The 20,834-nt window shown below is 46.1% G+C and overlaps 1 protein-coding gene across 1 annotated transcript in view; it reads right to left on the minus strand.

Annotated features, from left to right (window-relative positions):
• Positions 1-20,834, minus strand: part of LOC126162409 (transcription termination factor 5, mitochondrial) — a 70,825-nt gene that overhangs the window by 26,777 nt on the left and 23,214 nt on the right. The gene's annotated exons all lie outside the window — the stretch shown is intronic.

Genomic DNA, 20,834 nt, shown 5'->3' on the forward strand with positions numbered 1-20,834 from the left:
TAAATCTGTACCAAACTTTGGGTTGGCAGGCCTGGGTAACCAAGAAGGCTTCCTCTAAGCGACCCATGAATAGGTTGGCATACGAAGGGGCCATCCTGGTACCCATGGCTGTTCCCTTAATTGTTGGTATGTCTGGTCTTCAAAGTGAAGAAGTTGTGGGTCAGGATGAAGCTGGCTAAGGTAATGAGGAAAGAGGTTTCAGGTAGGGTGGCAGGTGATCGGCGTGAAAGGAAGTGCTCCATCGCAGCGAGGCCCTGGACGTGCGGGATATTTGTGTATAAGGAAGTGGCATCAATGGTTACAAGGATGGTTTCTGGGGGTAACGGATTGGGTAAGGCTTCCAGGCGTTTGAGAAAGTGGTTGGTGTCTTTGATGAAGGATGGGAGACTGCATGTAATGGGTTGAAGGTGTTGATCTACGTAGGCAGAGATACGTTGTGTGGGGGCTTGGTAACCAGCTACAATGGGGCGGCCGGGATGACTGGGTTTGTGAATTTTAGGAAGAAGGTAGAAGGTAGGGGTGCGGGGTGTCGGTGGGGTCAGGAGGTTGATGGAGTCAGGTGAAAGGTTTTGTAGGGGGCCTAAGGTTCTGAGGATTCCTTGAAGCTCTGCCTGGACATCAGGAATGGGATTACCTTGGCAAACTTTGTATGTGGTGTTGTCTGAAAGCTGACGCAGTCCCTCAGCCACGTACTCCCGACGATCAAGTACCACGGTCGTGGAACCCTTGTCCGCCGGAAGAATGACGATGGACTGGTCAGCCTTCAGATCACGGATAGCCTGGGCTTCAGCAGTGGTGATGTTGGGAGTAGGATTAAGGTTTTTTAAGAAGGATTGAGAGGCAAGGCTGGAAGTCAGAAATTCCTGGAAGGTTTGGAGAGGGTGATTTTGAGGAAGAGGAGGTGGGTCCGGCTGTGACGGAGGACGGAACTGTTCCAGGCAGGGTTCAATTTGGATAGTGTCTTGGGGAGTTGGATCATTAGGGGTAGGATTAGGATCATTTTTCTTCATGGCAAAGTGATACTTCCAGCAGAGAGTACAGTACGAGTGTAGGACAGTAAATCTTTGACGAGGGCTGTTTGGTTGAATCTGGGAGTGGGGCTGAAGGTGTGGCCTTTGGATAGGACAGAGGTTTCGGATTGGGAGAGAGGTTTGGAGGAAAGGTTAACAACTGAATTAGGGTGTTGTGGTACCAGATTGTGTTGATTGGAATTTTGAGGTTTTGGAGGGAGTGGAGCTGGAAGTGGGAGATTGAGTAGATGGGAGAGACTGGGTTTGTGTGCAATGAGAAGTGGTTGAGGTTTGCTGGAAAGGTTGTGAAGGGTGAGTGAGTTGCCTTTCCGGAGGTGGGAAACCAGGAGATTGGATAGTTTTTTGAGGTGAAGGGTGGCATGCTGTTCTAATTTGCGGTTGGCCTGTAGGAGGATGCTCTGAATAGCCGGTGTGGATGTGGGAGAGGAAAGATTGAGGACTTTTATTAAGGATAGGAGTTGACGGGTGTGTTCATTGGCTGAGTTGATGTGTAGGTGAAGGATTAGGTGGGTGAGGGCAATGGATTGTTCAGTTTGGAACTGGTATAGGGACTGATGGAAAGAAGAGTTGCAGCCAGAGATGGGAACTTTAAGTGTGAGGCCTTTGGCGGTTATGCCAAATGTCAGACAAGCCTGAGAAAATAAAATGTGTGAGCGTAATCTGGCTAGGGTGAAGGCATGTTTGCGGAGGGAATGTAAATAAAACTTAATGGGGTCATTGTGGGGGTGTTAGGGTGACATGGTATTAGAAGGTGGAAAGTTTAACATGAGGTTGAAATGAAAATGAAAGATAGAAATATATGGGGAGAGATAAAGGTGAACTAGAAAGCAACTGGAGATCTGGTATGAAAAAAGGCAAAAAAGTGTTGGTTAAGTTGATCCTGTGGTGAACTTGGGTTGGTAGACAGCGATGTGCATAAAGGTTAGGTGGTTGTGTTGCCTCTAAATCACGTTAAAGGACGGAGAAATTCGGGAAAATTTCGAAAAAACGTATTAAAAGGAGTGGTGTTGTGGTGAAAGATTACGAAAATGGGGCTAACAATAGTCTGACGAAGAAAAAATGACGTTAAAACCTGTGGGGAGCGGCTAAAATGATCAGTGATGTGCAAAAAACGGAAGTGGAAATAAAGTGAAAGTTATTAGAACTAGCCGAAATGGTTGTTTAATACGTGAAAGCAGCTGTTATTGAAGTAGAAACGGTGGATTTTATGCAGCGGTAGTGTTGAAAGCGGAAAATAAAATTTTTTGGTTATGGTTTGGAAGTGGGTTACGTATTATTGAGCATAAATAGGCGGGATAAAATTGTATAGTAGATTACGGTAAAAGGGGAAGGTGAATACAAAGTGAGACTACTGGTAAAAACGGAAAGAGAAAATAAAGAGAAAATAAGACGACAGGAAAGATTTTGAAATGTAACAGCGACAATAACAAACGTAATTGTTGGGTTCAAATTAATGATATGGTTATAATAGAAGGAAACATTCCACGTAGGAAAAATATACCTAAAAACAAAGATGATGTGACTTACCAAATGAAAGTGCTGGCAGGTCCCCAGACACACAAACGAACACAAACATACACACAAAATTCAAGCTTTCGCTACAAACTGTTGCCTCATCAGGAAAGAGGGAAGGAGAGGGAAAGACGAAAGGATGTGGGTTTTAAGGGAGAGGGTAAGGAGTCATTCCAGTCCCGGGAGCGGAAAGACTTACCTTAGGGGGAAAAAGGGACGGGTATACACACGCACACACACTCATATCCATCCACACATGTACAGACACAAGCCGACATATTTAAAGACAAAGAGTTTGGGCAGAGATGTCAGTCGAGGCAGAAGTGCAGAGGCAAAGATGTTGTTGAATGACAGGTGAGGTATGAGTGGCGGCAACTTGAAATTAGCAGAGATTGAGGCCTGGTGGATAACGGGAAGAGAGGATATATTAAAGAGCAAGTTCCCATCTCCGGAGTTCGGATAGGTTGGTGTTGGTGGGAAGCATCCAGATAACCCGGACGGTGTAACACTGCGCCAAGATGTGCTGGCCATGCACCAAGGCATGTTTAGCCACAGGGTGATCCTCATTACCAACAAACACTGTCTGCCTGTGTCCATTCATGCGAATGGACAGTTTGTTGCTGGTCATTCGCACATAGAATACATCACAGTGTAGGCAGGTCAGTTGGTAGATCACGTGGGTGCTTTCACACCTGACTCTGCCTTTGATTGTGTACACCTTCCGGGTTACAGGACTGGAGTAGGTGGTGGTGGGAGGGTGCATGGGACAGGTTTTACACTGGGGGCGATTACAAGGGTAGGAGCCAGAGGGTAGGGAAGGTGGTTTGGGGATTTCATAGGGATGAACTAAGAGGTTACGAAGGTTAGGTGGACGGCAGAAAGACACTCTTGGTGGAGTGGGGAGGATTTCATGAAGGATGGATCTCATTTCAGGGCAGGATTTGTGGAAGTCGTATCCCTGCTGGAGAGCCACATTCAGAATCTGATCCAGTCCCGGAAAGTATCCTGTCACAAGTGGGGCACTTTTGTGGTTCTTCTGTGGGAGGTTCTGCGTTTGAGAGGATGAGGAAGTGTCTCTGGTTATTTGCTTCTGTACCAGGTCGGGAGGGTAGTTGTCAACCCATTACATGCAGTCTCCCATCCTTCATCAAAGACATCAACCACTTTCTCAAACGCCTGGAAGCCTTACCCAATCCGTTACCCCCAGAAACCATCCTTGTAACCATTGAGGCCACTTCCTTATACACAAATATCCCGCACGTCCAGGGCCTCGCTGCGATGGAGCACTTCCTTTCATGCCGATCACCTGCCACCCTACCTAAAACCTCTTTTTCCTCATTACCTTAGCCAGCTTCATCCTGACCCACAACTTCTTCACTTTTGAAGACCAGACATACCAACAATTAAAGGGAACAGCCATGGGTACCAGGATGGCCCCTTCGTATGCCAACCTATTCATGGGTCGCTTAGAGGAAGCCTTCTTGGTTACCCAGGCCTGCCAACCCAAAGTTTGGTACAGATTTATTGATGACATCTTCATGATCTGGACTCACAGTGAAGAACAACTCCAGAATTTCCTCTCCAACCTCAACTCCTTTGGTTCCATCAGATTCACCTGGTCCTACTCCAAATCCCATGCCACTTTCCTTGATGTTGATCTTCACCTGTCCAATGGCCAGCTTCACACGTCCGTCCACATCAAACCCACCAACAAGCAACAGTACCTCCATTACGACAGCTGCCACCCATTCCACATCAAACGGTCCCTTCCCTACAGCCTAGGTCTTCGTGGCAAATGAATCTGCTCCAGTCCGGAATCCCTGAAGCATTACACCAACAACCTGACAACAGCTTTTGCATCCCGCAACTACCCTCCTGACCTGGTACAGAAGCAAATAACCAGAGCCACTTCCTCATCCTCTCAAACCCAGAACCTCCCACAGAAGAACCACAAAAGTGCCCCACTTGTGACAAGATACTTTCCGGGACTGGATCAGATTCTGAATGTGGCTCTCCAGCAGGGATACGACTTCCTCAAATCCTGCCCTGAAATGAGATCCATCCTTCATGAAATCCTCCCCACTCCACCAAGAGTGTGTTTCCGCCGTCCACCTAACCTTCGTAACCTCTTAGTTCATCCCTATGAAATCCCCAAACCACCTTCCCTATCCTCTGGCGCCTACCCTTGTAACTGCCCCTGGTGTAAAACCTGTCCCATGCACCCTCCCACCACCACCTACTCCAGTCCTGTAACCCGGAAGGTGTACACAATCAAAGGCAGAGCCACGTGTGAAAGCACCCACGTGATCTACCAACTGACCTGCCTACACTGTGATGCATTCTATGTGGGAATGACCAGCAACAAACTGTCCATTCGCATGAATGGACACAGGCTTTTTGCAGATGATGCTGTGGTGTATCGAGAGGTTGTAACAATGGAAAATTGTACTGAAATGCAGGAGGATCTGCAGTGAATTGACGCATGGTGCAGGGAATGGTAACTGAATCTCAATGTAGACAAGTGTAATGTGCTGCGAATACACAGAAAGATAGATCCTTTATCATTTAGCTACAAAATAGCAGGTCAGCAACTGGAAGCAGTTAATACCATAAATTATCTGGGAGTACGCATTAGGAGTGATTTAAAATGGAATGATCATATAATGTTGATTGTCGGTAAAGCAGATGCCAGACTGAGATTCATTGGAAGAATCCTAAGGAAATGCAATCCGAAAACAAAGGAAGTAGGTTACAGTACGCTTGTTCGCCCACTGCTTGAATACTGCTCAGCAGTGTGGGATCCGTGTCAGATAGGGTTGATACAAGACATAGAGAAGATCCAACGGAGAGCAGCGCACTTCGTAACAGGATCATTTAGTAATCGCGAAAGCGTTACAGAGAGGATAGATAAACTCCAGTGGATGACTCTGCAGGAGAGACGCTCAGTAGCTCGGTACGGGCTTTTGTCAAAGTTTCGAGAACATACCTTCACCGAAGAGTCAAGCAGTATATTGCTCCCTCCTACGTATATCTCGCGAAGAGACCATGAGGATAAAATCAGAGAGATTAGAGCCCGCACAGAGGCATACCGACAATCCTTCTTTCCACGAACAATACGAGACTGGAATAGAAGGGAGAACCGATAGAGGTACTGAAGGTACCCTCCGCCACACACCGTCAGGTGGCTTGCGGAGTATGGATGTAGATGTAGATGTTTGTTGGTAATGAGGATCACCCTGTGGCTAAACATGCCTTGGTGCATGGCCAGCACATCTTGGCGCAGTGTTACACCGTCCGGGTTATCTGGATACTTCCCACCAACACCAACCTATCCGAACTCCGGAGATGGGAACTTGCTCTTCAATATATCCTCTTTTCCGGTTATCCACAAGGCCTCAATCTCCGCTAATTTCAAGCTGCCGCCACTCATACCTCACCTGTCATTCAACAACATTTTTGCCTCTGCACTTCTGCCTCGACTGACATCTCTGCCCAAACTCTTTGTCTTTAAATATGTCTGCTTGTGTCTGTATATGTGTGGATGGATATGTGTGTGTGCGTGTGTATACCCGTCTCTTTTTCCCCCTAAGGTAAGTCTTTCTGCTCCCGGGACTGGAATGACTCCTTACCCTCTCCCTTAAAACCCACATCCTTTCGTCTTTCCCTCTCCATCCCTCTTTCCTGATGAGGCAACAGTTTGTTGCGAAAGCTTGAATTTTGTGTGTATGTTTGTGTTCGTTTGTGTGTCTGTCGACCTGCCAGCACTTTCATTTGGTAAGTCACATCATCTTTGTTTTTAGGTATATTTTTCCTATGTGGAATGTTTCCTTCTATTATAACCATATCATTAATTTGAACCCAACAATTACGTTTGTTATTGTCGCTGTTACATTTCAAAATCTTTCCTGTCGTCTTATTTTCTCTTTCTGTTTTTACCAGTAGTCTCACTTTGTATTCACCTTCCCCTTTTACCGTAATCTACTATACAATTTTATCCCGCCTATTTATGCTCAATAATACGTAACCCACTTCCAAACCATAACCAAAAAATTTTATTTTCCGCTTTCAACACTACCGCTGCATAAAATCCACCGTTTCTACTTCAATAACAGCTGCTTTCACGTATTAAACAACCATTTCGGCTAGTTCTAATAACTTTCACTTTATTTCCACTTCCGTTTTTCGCACATCACTGATCATTTTAGCCGCTCCCCACAGGTTTTAACGTCATTTTTTCTTCGTCAGACTATTGTTAGCCCCATTTTTGTAATCTTTCACCGCAACACCACTACTTTTAATACGTTTTTTCGAAATTTTCCCGAATTTCTCCGTCCTTTAACGTGATTTAGAGGCAACACAACCACCTAACCTTTATGCACATCGCTGTCTACCAACCCAAGTTCACCACAGGATCAACTTAACCAACACTTTTTTGCCTTTTTTCATACCAGATCTCCAGTTGCTTTCTAGTTCACCTTTATCTCTCCCCATATATTTCTATCTTTCATTTTCATTTCAACCTCATGTTAAACTTTCCACCTTCTAATACCATGTCACCCTAACACCCCCACAATGACCCCATTAAGTTTTATTTACATTCCCTCCGCAAACATGCCTTCACCCTAGCCAGATTACGCTCACATATTTTATTTTCTCAGGCTTGTCTGACATTTGGCATAACCCCCAAAGGCCTCACACTTAAAGTTCCCATCTCTGGCTGCAACTCTTCTTTCCATCAGTCCCTATACCAGTTCCAAACTGAACAATCCATTGCCCTCACCCACCTAATCCTTCACCTACACATCAACTCAGCCAATGAACACACCCGTCAACTCCTATTCTTAATAAAAGTCCTCAATCTTTCCTCTCCCACATCCACACCGGCTATTCAGAGCATCCTCCTACAGGCCAACCGCAAATTAGAACAGCATGCCACCCTTCACCTCAAAAAACTATCCAATCTCCTGGTTTCCCACCTCCGGAAAGGCAACTCACTCACCCTTCACAACCTTTCCAGCTAACCTCAACCACCTCTCATTGCACACAAACCCAGTCTCTCCCATCTACTCAATCTCCCACTTCCAGCTTCACTCCCTCCAAAACCTCAAAATTCCAATCAACACAATCTGGTACCACAACACCCTAATTCAGTAGTTAACCTTTCCTCCAAACCTCTCTCCCAATCCGAAACCTCTGTCCTATCCAAAGGCCTCACCTTCAGCCCCACTCCCAGATTCAACCAAACAGCCCTCGTCAAAGATTTACTGTCCTACACTCGTACTCTCTGCTGGAAGTATCACTTTGCCATGAAGAAAAATGATCCTAATCCTACCCCTAATGATCCAACTCCCCAAGACACTATCCAAATTGAACCCTGCCTGGAACAGTTCCGTCCTCCGTCACAGCCGGACCCACCTCCTCTTCCTCAAAATCACCCTCTCCAAACCTTCCAGGAATTTCTGACTTCCAGCCTTGCCTCTCAATCCTTCTTAAAAAACCTTAATCCTACTACCAACATCACCACTGCTGAAGCCCAGGCTATCCGTGATCTGAAGGCTGACCGGTCCATCGTCATTCTTCCGGCAGACAAGGGTTCCACGACCGTGGTACTTGATCGTCGGGAGTACGTGGCTGAGGGACTGCGTCAGCTTTCAGACAACACCACATACAAAGTTTGCCAAGGTAATCCCATTCCTGATGTCCAGGCAGAGCTTCAAGGAATCCTCAGAACCTTAGGCCCCTACAAAACCTTTCACCTGACTCCATCAACCTCCTGACCCCACCGACACCCCGCACCCCTACCTTCTACCTTCTTCCTAAAATTCACAAACCCAATCATCCCGGCCGCCCCATTGTAGCTGGTTACCAAGCCCCCACACAACGTATCTCTGCCTACGTAGATCAACACCTTCAACCCATTACATGCAGTCTCCCATCCTTCATCAAAGACACCAACCACTTTCTCAAACGCCTGGAAGCCTTACCCAATCCGTTACCCCCAGAAACCATCCTTGTAACCATTGATGCCACTTCCTTATACACAAATATCCCGCACGTCCAGGGCCTCGCTGCGATGGAGCACTTCCTTTCACGCCGATCACCTGCCACCCTACCTGAAACCTCTTTCCTCATTACCTTAGCCAGCTTCATCCTGACCCACAACTTCTTCACTTTTGAAGACCAGACATACCAACAATTAAAGGGAACAGCCATGGGTACCAGGATGGCCCCTTCGTATGCCAACCTATTCATGGGTCGCTTAGAGGAAGCCTTCTTGGTTACCCAGGCCTGCCAACCCAAAGTTTGGTACAGATTTATTGATGACATCTTCATGATCTGGACTCACAGTGAATAACAACTCCAGAATTTCCTCTCCAACCTCAACTCCTTTGGTTCCATCAGATTCACCTGGTCCTACTCCAAATCCCATGCCACTTTCCTTGATGTTGACCTTCACCTGTCCAATGGCCAGCTTCACACGTCTGTCCACATCAAACCCACCAACAAGCAACAGTACCTCCATTACGACAGCTGCCACCCATTCCACATCAAACGGTCCCTTCCCTACAGCCTAGGTCTTCGTGGCAAACGAATCTGCTCCAGTCCGGAATCCCTAAAGCATTACACCAACAACCTGACAACAGCTTTTGCATCCCGCAACTACCCTCCCGACCTGGTACAGAAGCAAATAACCAGAGCCACTTCCTCATCCTCTCAAACCCAGAACCTCCCACAGAAGAACCACAAAAGTGCCCCACTTGTGACAGGATACTTTCCGGGACTGGATCAGATTCTGAATGTGGCTCTCCAGCAGGGATACGACTTCCTCAAATCCTGCCCTGAAATGAGATCCATCCTTCATGAAATCCTCCCCCCTCCACCAAGAGTGTGTTTCCGCCGTCCACCTAACCTTCGTAACCTCTTAGTTCATCCCTATGAAATCCCCAAACCACCTTCCCTATCCTCTGGCTCCTACCCTTGTAACTGCCCCTGGTGTAAAACCTGTCCCATGCACCCTCCCACCACCACCTACTCCAGTCCTGTAACCCGGAAGGTGTACACAATCAAAGGCAGAGCCACGTGTGAAAGCACCCACGTGATCTACCAACTGACCTGCCTACACTGTGATGCATTCTATGTGGGAATGACCAGCAACAAACTGTCCATTCGCATGAATGGACACAGGCTTTTTGCAGATGATGCTGTGGTGTATCGAGAGGTTGTAACAATGGAAAATTGTACTGAAATGCAGGAGGATCTGCAGCGAATTGACGCATGGTGCAGGGAATGGCAACTGAATCTCAATGTAGACAAGTGTAATGTGCTGCGAATACACAGAAAGATAGATCCTTTATCATTTAGCTACAAAATAGCAGGTCAGCAACTGGAAGCAGTTAATACCATAAATTATCTGGGAGTACGCATTAGGAGTGATTTAAAATGGAATGATCATATAATGTTGATTGTCGGTAAAGCAGATGCCAGACTGAGATTCATTGGAAGAATCCTAAGGCAATGCAATCCGAAAACAAAGGAAGTAGGTTACAGTACGCTTGTTCGCCCACTGCTTGAATACTGCTCAGCAGTGTGGGATCCGTGTCAGATAGGGTTGATACAAGACATAGAGAAGATCCAACGGAGAGCAGCGCGCTTCGTTACAGGATCATTTAGTAATCGCGAAAGCGTTACAGAGAGGATAGATAAACTCCAGTGGAAGACTCTGCAGGAGAGACACTCAGTAGCTCGGTACGGGCTTTTGTCAAAGTTTCGAGAACATACCTTCACCGAAGAGTCAAGCAGTATATTGCTCCCTCCTACGTATATCTCGCGAAGAGACCATGAGGATAAAATCAGAGAGATTAGAGCCCGCACAGAGGCATACCGACAATCCTTCTTTCCACGAACAATACGAGACTGGAATAGAAGGGAGAACCGATAGAGGTACTGAAGGTACCCTCCGCCACACACCGTCAGGTGGCTTGCGGAGTATGGATGTAGATGTAGATGTTTGTTGGTAATGAGGATCACCCTGTGGCTAAACATGCCTTGGTGCATGGCCAGCACATCTTGGCGCAGTGTTACACCGTCCGGGTTATCTGGATACTTCCCACCAACACCAACCTATCCGAACTCCGGAGATGGGAACTTGCTCTTCAATATATCCTCTTTTCCGGTTATCCACCAGGCCTCAATCTCCGCTAATTTCAAGCTGCCGCCACTCATACCTCACCTGTCATTCAACAACATCTTTGCCTCTGCACTTCTGCCTCGACTGACATCTCTGCCCAAACTCTTTGTCTTTAAATATGTCTGCTTGTGTCTGTATATGTGTGGATGGATATGTGTGTGTGCGTGTGTATACCCGTCCCTTTTTCCCCCTAAGGTAAGTCTTTCTGCTCCCGGGACTGGAATGACTCCTTACCCTCTCCCTTAAAACCCACATCCTTTCGTCTTTCCCTCTCCTTCCCTCTTTCCTGATGAGGCAACAGTTTGTTGCGAAAGCTTGAATTTTGTGTGTATGTTTGTGTTCGTTTGTGTGTCTGTCGACCTGCCAGCACTTTCATTTGGTAAGTCACATCATCTTTGTTTTTAGGTATATTTTTCCTATGTGGAATGTTTCCTTCTATTATAACCATATCATTAATTTGAACCCAACAATTACGTTTGTTATTGTCGCTGTTACATTTCAAAATCTTTCCTGTCGTCTTATTTTCTCTTTATTTTCTCTTTCTGTTTTTACCAGTAGTCTCACTTTGTATTCACCTTCCCCTTTTACCGTAATCTACTATACAATTTTATCCCGCCTATTTATGCTCAATAATACGTAACCCACTTCCAAACCATAACCAAAAAATTTTATTTTCCGCTTTCAACACTACCGCTGCATAAAATCCACCGTTTCTACTTCAATAACAGCTGCTTTCACGTATTAAACAACCATTTCGGCTAGTTCTAATAACTTTCACTTTATTTCCACTTCCGTTTTTCGCACATCACTGATCATTTTAGCCGCTCCCCACAGGTTTTAACGTCATTTTTTCTTCGTCAGACTATTGTTAGCCCCATTTTTGTAATCTTTCACCGCAACACCACTACTTTTAATACGTTTTTTCGAAATTTTCCCGAATTTCTCCGTCCTTTAACGTGATTTAGAGGCAACACAACCACCTAACCTTTATGCACATCGCTGTCTACCAACCCAAGTTCACCACAGGATCAACTTAACCAACACTTTTTTGCCTTTTTTCATACCAGATCTCCAGTTGCTTTCTAGTTCACCTTTATCTCTCCCCATATATTTCTATCTTTCATTTTCATTTCAACCTCATGTTAAACTTTCCACCTTCTAATACCATGTCACCCTAACACCCCCACAATGACCCCATTAAGTTTTATTTACATTCCCTCCGCAAACATGCCTTCACCCTAGCCAGATTACGCTCACATATTTTATTTTCTCAGGCTTGTCTGACATTTGGCATAACCCCCAAAGGCCTCACACTTAAAGTTCCCATCTCTGGCTGCAACTCTTCTTTCCATCAGTCCCTATACCAGTTCCAAACTGAACAATCCATTGCCCTCACCCACCTAATCCTTCACCTACACATCAACTCAGCCAATGAACACACCCGTCAACTCCTATTCTTAATAAAAGTCCTCAATCTTTCCTCTCCCACATCCACACCGGCTATTCAGAGCATCCTCCTACAGGCCAACCGCAAATTAGAACAGCATGCCACCCTTCACCTCAAAAAACTATCCAATCTCCTGGTTTCCCACCTCCGGAAAGGCAACTCACTCACCCTTCACAACCTTTCCAGCTAACCTCAACCACCTCTCATTGCACACAAACCCAGTCTCTCCCATCTACTCAATCTCCCACTTCCAGCTTCACTCCCTCCAAAACCTCAAAATTCCAATCAACACAATCTGGTACCACAACACCCTAATTCAGTAGTTAACCTTTCCTCCAAACCTCTCTCCCAATCCGAAACCTCTGTCCTATCCAAAGGCCTCACCTTCAGCCCCACTCCCAGATTCAACCAAACAGCCCTCGTCAAAGATTTACTGTCCTACACTCGTACTCTCTGCTGGAAGTATCACTTTGCCATGAAGAAAAATGATCCTAATCCTACCCCTAATGATCCAACTCCCCAAGACACTATCCAAATTGAACCCTGCCTGGAACAGTTCCGTCCTCCGTCACAGCCGGACCCACCTCCTCTTCCTCAAAATCACCCTCTCCAAACCTTCCAGGAATTTCTGACTTCCAGCCTTGCCTCTCAATCCTTCTTAAAAAACCTTAATCCTACTACCAACATCACCACTGCTGAAGCCCAGGCTATCCGTGATCTGAAGGCTGACCGGTCCATCGTCATTCTTCCGGCAGACAAGGGTTCCACGACCGTGGTACTTGATCGTCGGGAGTACGTGGCTGAGGGACTGCGTCAGCTTTCAGACAACACCACATACAAAGTTTGCCAAGGTAATCCCATTCCTGATGTCCAGGCAGAGCTTCAAGGAATCCTCAGAACCTTAGGCCCCTACAAAACCTTTCACCTGACTCCATCAACCTCCTGACCCCACCGACACCCCGCACCCCTACCTTCTACCTTCTTCCTAAAATTCACAAACCCAATCATCCCGGCCGCCCCATTGTAGCTGGTTACCAAGCCCCCACACAACGTATCTCTGCCTACGTAGATCAACACCTTCAACCCATTACATGCAGTCTCCCATCCTTCATCAAAGACACCAACCACTTTCTCAAACGCCTGGAAGCCTTACCCAATCCGTTACCCCCAGAAACCATCCTTGTAACCATTGATGCCACTTCCTTATACACAAATATCCCGCACGTCCAGGGCCTCGCTGCGATGGAGCACTTCCTTTCACGCCGATCACCTGCCACCCTACCTGAAACCTCTTTCCTCATTACCTTAGCCAGCTTCATCCTGACCCACAACTTCTTCACTTTTGAAGACCAGACATACCAACAATTAAAGGGAACAGCCATGGGTACCAGGATGGCCCCTTCGTATGCCAACCTATTCATGGGTCGCTTAGAGGAAGCCTTCTTGGTTACCCAGGCCTGCCAACCCAAAGTTTGGTACAGATTTATTGATGACATCTTCATGATCTGGACTCACAGTGAATAACAACTCCAGAATTTCCTCTCCAACCTCAACTCCTTTGGTTCCATCAGATTCACCTGGTCCTACTCCAAATCCCATGCCACTTTCCTTGATGTTGACCTTCACCTGTCCAATGGCCAGCTTCACACGTCTGTCCACATCAAACCCACCAACAAGCAACAGTACCTCCATTACGACAGCTGCCACCCATTCCACATCAAACGGTCCCTTCCCTACAGCCTAGGTCTTCGTGGCAAACGAATCTGCTCCAGTCCGGAATCCCTAAAGCATTACACCAACAACCTGACAACAGCTTTTGCATCCCGCAACTACCCTCCCGACCTGGTACAGAAGCAAATAACCAGAGCCACTTCCTCATCCTCTCAAACCCAGAACCTCCCACAGAAGAACCACAAAAGTGCCCCACTTGTGACAGGATACTTTCCGGGACTGGATCAGATTCTGAATGTGGCTCTCCAGCAGGGATACGACTTCCTCAAATCCTGCCCTGAAATGAGATCCATCCTTCATGAAATCCTCCCCCCTCCACCAAGAGTGTGTTTCCGCCGTCCACCTAACCTTCGTAACCTCTTAGTTCATCCCTATGAAATCCCCAAACCACCTTCCCTATCCTCTGGCTCCTACCCTTGTAACTGCCCCTGGTGTAAAACCTGTCCCATGCACCCTCCCACCACCACCTACTCCAGTCCTGTAACCCGGAAGGTGTACACAATCAAAGGCAGAGCCACGTGTGAAAGCACCCACGTGATCTACCAACTGACCTGCCTACACTGTGATGCATTCTATGTGGGAATGACCAGCAACAAACTGTCCATTCGCATGAATGGACACAGGCTTTTTGCAGATGATGCTGTGGTGTATCGAGAGGTTGTAACAATGGAAAATTGTACTGAAATGCAGGAGGATCTGCAGCGAATTGACGCATGGTGCAGGGAATGGCAACTGAATCTCAATGTAGACAAGTGTAATGTGCTGCGAATACACAGAAAGATAGATCCTTTATCATTTAGCTACAAAATAGCAGGTCAGCAACTGGAAGCAGTTAATACCATAAATTATCTGGGAGTACGCATTAGGAGTGATTTAAAATGGAATGATCATATAATGTTGATTGTCGGTAAAGCAGATGCCAGACTGAGATTCATTGGAAGAATCCTAAGGCAATGCAATCCGAAAACAAAGGAAGTAGGTTACAGTACGCTTGTTCGCCCACTGCTTGAATACTGCTCAGCAGTGTGGGATCCGTGTCAGATAGGGTTGATACAAGACATAGAGAAGATCCAACGGAGAGCAGCGCGCTTCGTTACAGGATCATTTAGTAATCGCGAAAGCGTTACAGAGAGGATAGATAAACTCCAGTGGAAGACTCTGCAGGAGAGACACTCAGTAGCTCGGTACGGGCTTTTGTCAAAGTTTCGAGAACATACCTTCACCGAAGAGTCAAGCAGTATATTGCTCCCTCCTACGTATATCTCGCGAAGAGACCATGAGGATAAAATCAGAGAGATTAGAGCCCGCACAGAGGCATACCGACAATCCTTCTTTCCACGAACAATACGAGACTGGAATAGAAGGGAGAACCGATAGAGGTACTGAAGGTACCCTCCGCCACACACCGTCAGGTGGCTTGCGGAGTATGGATGTAGATGTAGATGTTTGTTGGTAATGAGGATCACCCTGTGGCTAAACATGCCTTGGTGCATGGCCAGCACATCTTGGCGCAGTGTTACACCGTCCGGGTTATCTGGATACTTCCCACCAACACCAACCTATCCGAACTCCGGAGATGGGAACTTGCTCTTCAATATATCCTCTTTTCCGGTTATCCACCAGGCCTCAATCTCCGCTAATTTCAAGCTGCCGCCACTCATACCTCACCTGTCATTCAACAACATCTTTGCCTCTGCACTTCTGCCTCGACTGACATCTCTGCCCAAACTCTTTGTCTTTAAATATGTCTGCTTGTGTCTGTATATGTGTGGATGGATATGTGTGTGTGCGTGTGTATACCCGTCCCTTTTTCCCCCTAAGGTAAGTCTTTCTGCTCCCGGGACTGGAATGACTCCTTACCCTCTCCCTTAAAACCCACATCCTTTCGTCTTTCCCTCTCCTTCCCTCTTTCCTGATGAGGCAACAGTTTGTTGCGAAAGCTTGAATTTTGTGTGTATGTTTGTGTTCGTTTGTGTGTCTGTCGACCTGCCAGCACTTTCATTTGGTAAGTCACATCATCTTTGTTTTTAGGTATATTTTTCCTATGTGGAATGTTTCCTTCTATTATAACCATATCATTAATTTGAACCCAACAATTACGTTTGTTATTGTCGCTGTTACATTTCGAAATCTTTCCTGTCGTCTTATTTTCTCTTTCTGTTTTTACCAGTAGTCTCACTTTGTATTCACCTTCCCCTTTTACCGTAATCTACTATACAATTTTATCCCGCCTATATATGCTCAATAATACGTAACCCACTTCCAAACCATAACCAAAAAAATTTTATTTGCCGCTTTCAACACTACCGCTGCATAAAATCCACCGTTTCTACTTCAATAACAGCTGCTTTCACGTATTAAACAACCATTTCGGCTAGTTCTAATAACTTTCACTTTATTTCCACTTCCGTTTTTCGCACATCACTGATCATTTTAGCCGCTCCCCACAGGTTTTAACGTCATTTTTTCTTCGTCAGACTATTGTTAGCCCCATTTTTGTAATCTTTCACCGCAACACCACTACTTTTAATACGTTTTTTCGAAATTTTCCCGAATTTCTCCGTCCTTTAATGTGATTTAGAGGCAACACAACCACCTAACCTTTATGCACATCGCTGTCTACCAACCCAAGTTCACCACAGGATCAACTTAACCAACACTTTTTTGCCTTTTTTCATACCAGATCTCCAGTTGCTTTCTAGTTCACCTTTATCTCTCCCCATATATTTCTATCTTTCATCTTCATTTCAACCTCATGTTAAACTTTCCACCTTCTAATACCATGTCACCCTAACACCCCCACAATGACCCCATTAAGTTTTATTTACATTCCCTCCGCAAACATGCCTTCACCCTAGCCAGATTACGCTCACATATTTTATTTTCTCAGGCTTGTCTGACATTTGGCATAACCCCCAAAGGCCTCACACTTAAAGTTCCCATCTCTGGCTGCAACTCTTCTTTCCATCAGTCCCTATACCAGTTCCAAACTGAACAATCCATTGCCCTCACCCACCTAATCCTTCACCTACACATCAACTCAGCCAATGAACACACCCGTCAACTCCTATTCTTAATAAAAGTCCTCAATCTTTCCTCTCCCACATCCACACCGGCTATTCAGAGCATCCTCCTACAGGCCAACCGCAAATTAGAACAGCATGCCACCCTTCACCTCAAAAAACTATCCAATCTCCTGGTTTCCCACCTCCGGAAAGGCAACTCACTCACCCTTCACAACCTTTCCAGCTAACCTCAACCACCTCTCATTGCACACAAACCCAGTCTCTCCCATCTACTCAATCTCCCACTTCCAGCTTCACTCCCTCCAAAACCTCAAAATTCCAATCAACACAATCTGGTACCACAACACCCTAATTCAGTAGTTAACCTTTCCTCCAAACCTCTCTCCCAATCCGAAACCTCTGTCCTATCCAAAGGCCTCACCTTCAGCCCCACTCCCAGATTCAACCAAACAGCCCTCGTCAAAGATTTACTGTCCTACACTCGTACTCTCTGCTGGAAGTATCACTTTGCCATGAAGAAAAATGATCCTAATCCTACCCCTAATGATCCAACTCCCCAAGACACTATCCAAATTGAACCCTGCCTGGAACAGTTCCGTCCTCCGTCACAGCCGGACCCACCTCCTCTTCCTCAAAATCACCCTCTCCAAACCTTCCAGGAATTTCTGACTTCCAGCCTTGCCTCTCAATCCTTCTTAAAAAACCTTAATCCTACTACCAACATCACCACTGCTGAAGCCCAGGCTATCCGTGATCTGAAGGCTGACCGGTCCATCGTCATTCTTCCGGCAGACAAGGGTTCCACGACCGTGGTACTTGATCGTCGGGAGTACGTGGCTGAGGGACTGCGTCAGCTTTCAGACAACACCACATACAAAGTTTGCCAAGGTAATCCCATTCCTGATGTCCAGGCAGAGCTTCAAGGAATCCTCAGAACCTTAGGCCCCTACAAAACCTTTCACCTGACTCCATCAACCTCCTGACCCCACCGACACCCCGCACCCCTACCTTCTACCTTCTTCCTAAAATTCACAAACCCAATCATCCCGGCCGCCCCATTGTAGCTGGTTACCAAGCCCCCACACAACGTATCTCTGCCTACGTAGATCAACACCTTCAACCCATTACATGCAGTCTCCCATCCTTCATCAAAGACACCAACCACTTTCTCAAACGCCTGGAAGCCTTACCCAATCCGTTACCCCCAGAAACCATCCTTGTAACCATTGATGCCACTTCCTTATACACAAATATCCCGCACGTCCAGGGCCTCGCTGCGATGGAGCACTTCCTTTCACGCCGATCACCTGCCACCCTACCTGAAACCTCTTTCCTCATTACCTTAGCCAGCTTCATCCTGACCCACAACTTCTTCACTTTTGAAGACCAGACATACCAACAATTAAAGGGAACAGCCATGGGTACCAGGATGGCCCCTTCGTATGCCAACCTATTCATGGGTCGCTTAGAGGAAGCCTTCTTGGTTACCCAGGCCTGCCAACCCAAAGTTTGGTACAGATTTATTGATGACATCTTCATGATCTGGACTCACAGTGAATAACAACTCCAGAATTTCCTCTCCAACCTCAACTCCTTTGGTTCCATCAGATTCACCTGGTCCTACTCCAAATCCCATGCCACTTTCCTTGATGTTGACCTTCACCTGTCCAATGGCCAGCTTCACACGTCTGTCCACATCAAACCCACCAACAAGCAACAGTACCTCCATTACGACAGCTGCCACCCATTCCACATCAAACGGTCCCTTCCCTACAGCCTAGGTCTTCGTGGCAAACGAATCTGCTCCAGTCCGGAATCCCTAAAGCATTACACCAACAACCTGACAACAGCTTTTGCATCCCGCAACTACCCTCCCGACCTGGTACAGAAGCAAATAACCAGAGCCACTTCCTCATCCTCTCAAACCCAGAACCTCCCACAGAAGAACCACAAAAGTGCCCCACTTGTGACAGGATACTTTCCGGGACTGGATCAGATTCTGAATGTGGCTCTCCAGCAGGGATACGACTTCCTCAAATCCTGCCCTGAAATGAGATCCATCCTTCATGAAATCCTCCCCCCTCCACCAAGAGTGTGTTTCCGCCGTCCACCTAACCTTCGTAACCTCTTAGTTCATCCCTATGAAATCCCCAAACCACCTTCCCTATCCTCTGGCTCCTACCCTTGTAACCGCCCCCGGTGTAAAACCTGTCCCATGCAGCCTCCCACCACCACCTACTCCAGTCCTGTAACCCGGAAGGTGTACACAATCAAAGGCAGAGCCACGTGTGAAAGCACCCACGTGATCTACCTACTGACCTGCCTACACTGTGATGCATTCTATGTGGGAATGACCAGCAACAAACTGTCCATTCGCATGAATGGACACAGGCAGACAGTGTTTATTGGTAATGAGAATCACCCTGTGGCTAAACATGCCTTGGTGCACGGCCAGCACACCTTGGCGCAGTGTTACACCGTCCGGGTTATCTGGATACTTCCCACCAACACCAACCTATCCGAACTCCGGAGATGGGAACTTGCTCTTCAATATATCCTCTCTTCCCGTTATCCACCAGGCCTCAATCTCCGCTAATTTCAAGTTGCCGCCACTCATACCTCACCTGTCATTCAACAACATCTTTGCCTCTGCACTTCTGCCTCGACTGACATCTCTGCCCAAACTCTTTGTCTTTAAATATGTCTGCTTATGTCTGTATATGTGTGGATGGATATGTGTGTGTGTGTGCGTGTGTATACCCGTCCCTTTTCCCCCCTAAGGTAAGTCTTTCCGCTCCCGGGACTGGAATGACTCCTTACCCTCTCCCTTAAAACCCACATCCTTTCGTCTTTCCCTCTCCTTCCCTCTTTCCTGATGAGGCAACAGTTTGTTGCGAAAGCTTGAATTTTGTGTGTATGTTTGTGTTCGTTTGTGTGTCTGGGGACCTGCCAGCACTTTCATTTGGTAAGTTACGTGATCTTTGTTTTTAGGTATATTTTTCCTACGTGGAATGTTTCCTTCTATTATAACCATATATATATATATATATATATATATATATATATATATATATATATATATATATATATATATAAAGGTGATGTGACTTACCAAATGAAAGTGCTGGCAGGTCGACAGACATTATATATATATATATATATATATATATATATATATATATATATATATCTAAAAACAAAGATGATGTGACTTACCAAATGAAAGTGCTGGCAGGTCGACAGACACACAAACGAACACAAACATACACACAAAATTCAAGCTTTCGCAACAGACTGTTGCCTCATCAGGAAAGAGGGAAGGAGAGGGAAAGACGAAAGGATGTGGGTTTTAAGGGAGAGGGTAAGGAGTCATTCCAGTCCCGGGAGCGGAAAGACTTACCTTCGGGGGGAAAAAGGACGGGTACTCACTCGCACACACACACATATCCATCCACACATATACAGACACAAGCAGACATATATATGTATATGTATATGTATATGTATATGTATATGTGTGGATGGATATGTGTGTGTGTGCGAGTGAGTACCCGTCCTTTTTCCCCCCGAAGGTAAGTCTTTCCGCTCCCGGGACTGGAATGACTCCTTACCCTCTCCCTTAAAACCCACATCCTTTCGTCTTTCCCTCTCCTTCCCTCTTTCCTGATGAGGCAACAGTCTGTTGCGAAAGCTTGAATTTTGTGTGTATGTTTGTGTTCGTTTGTGTGTCTGTCGACCTGCCAGCACTTTCATTTGGTAAGTCACATCATCTTTGTTTTTAGATATATTTTTCCTTCGTGGAATGTTTCCTTCTATTATAACCATATATATATATATATATATATATATATATATATATATATATATATATATATTGTTTTTTATTATTTTTGGATCCC

Source organism: Schistocerca cancellata, chromosome 2 (genome assembly GCF_023864275.1).
Source record: "Schistocerca cancellata isolate TAMUIC-IGC-003103 chromosome 2, iqSchCanc2.1, whole genome shotgun sequence".
In the NCBI taxonomy this organism is placed as follows: domain Eukaryota; kingdom Metazoa; phylum Arthropoda; class Insecta; order Orthoptera; family Acrididae; genus Schistocerca; species Schistocerca cancellata.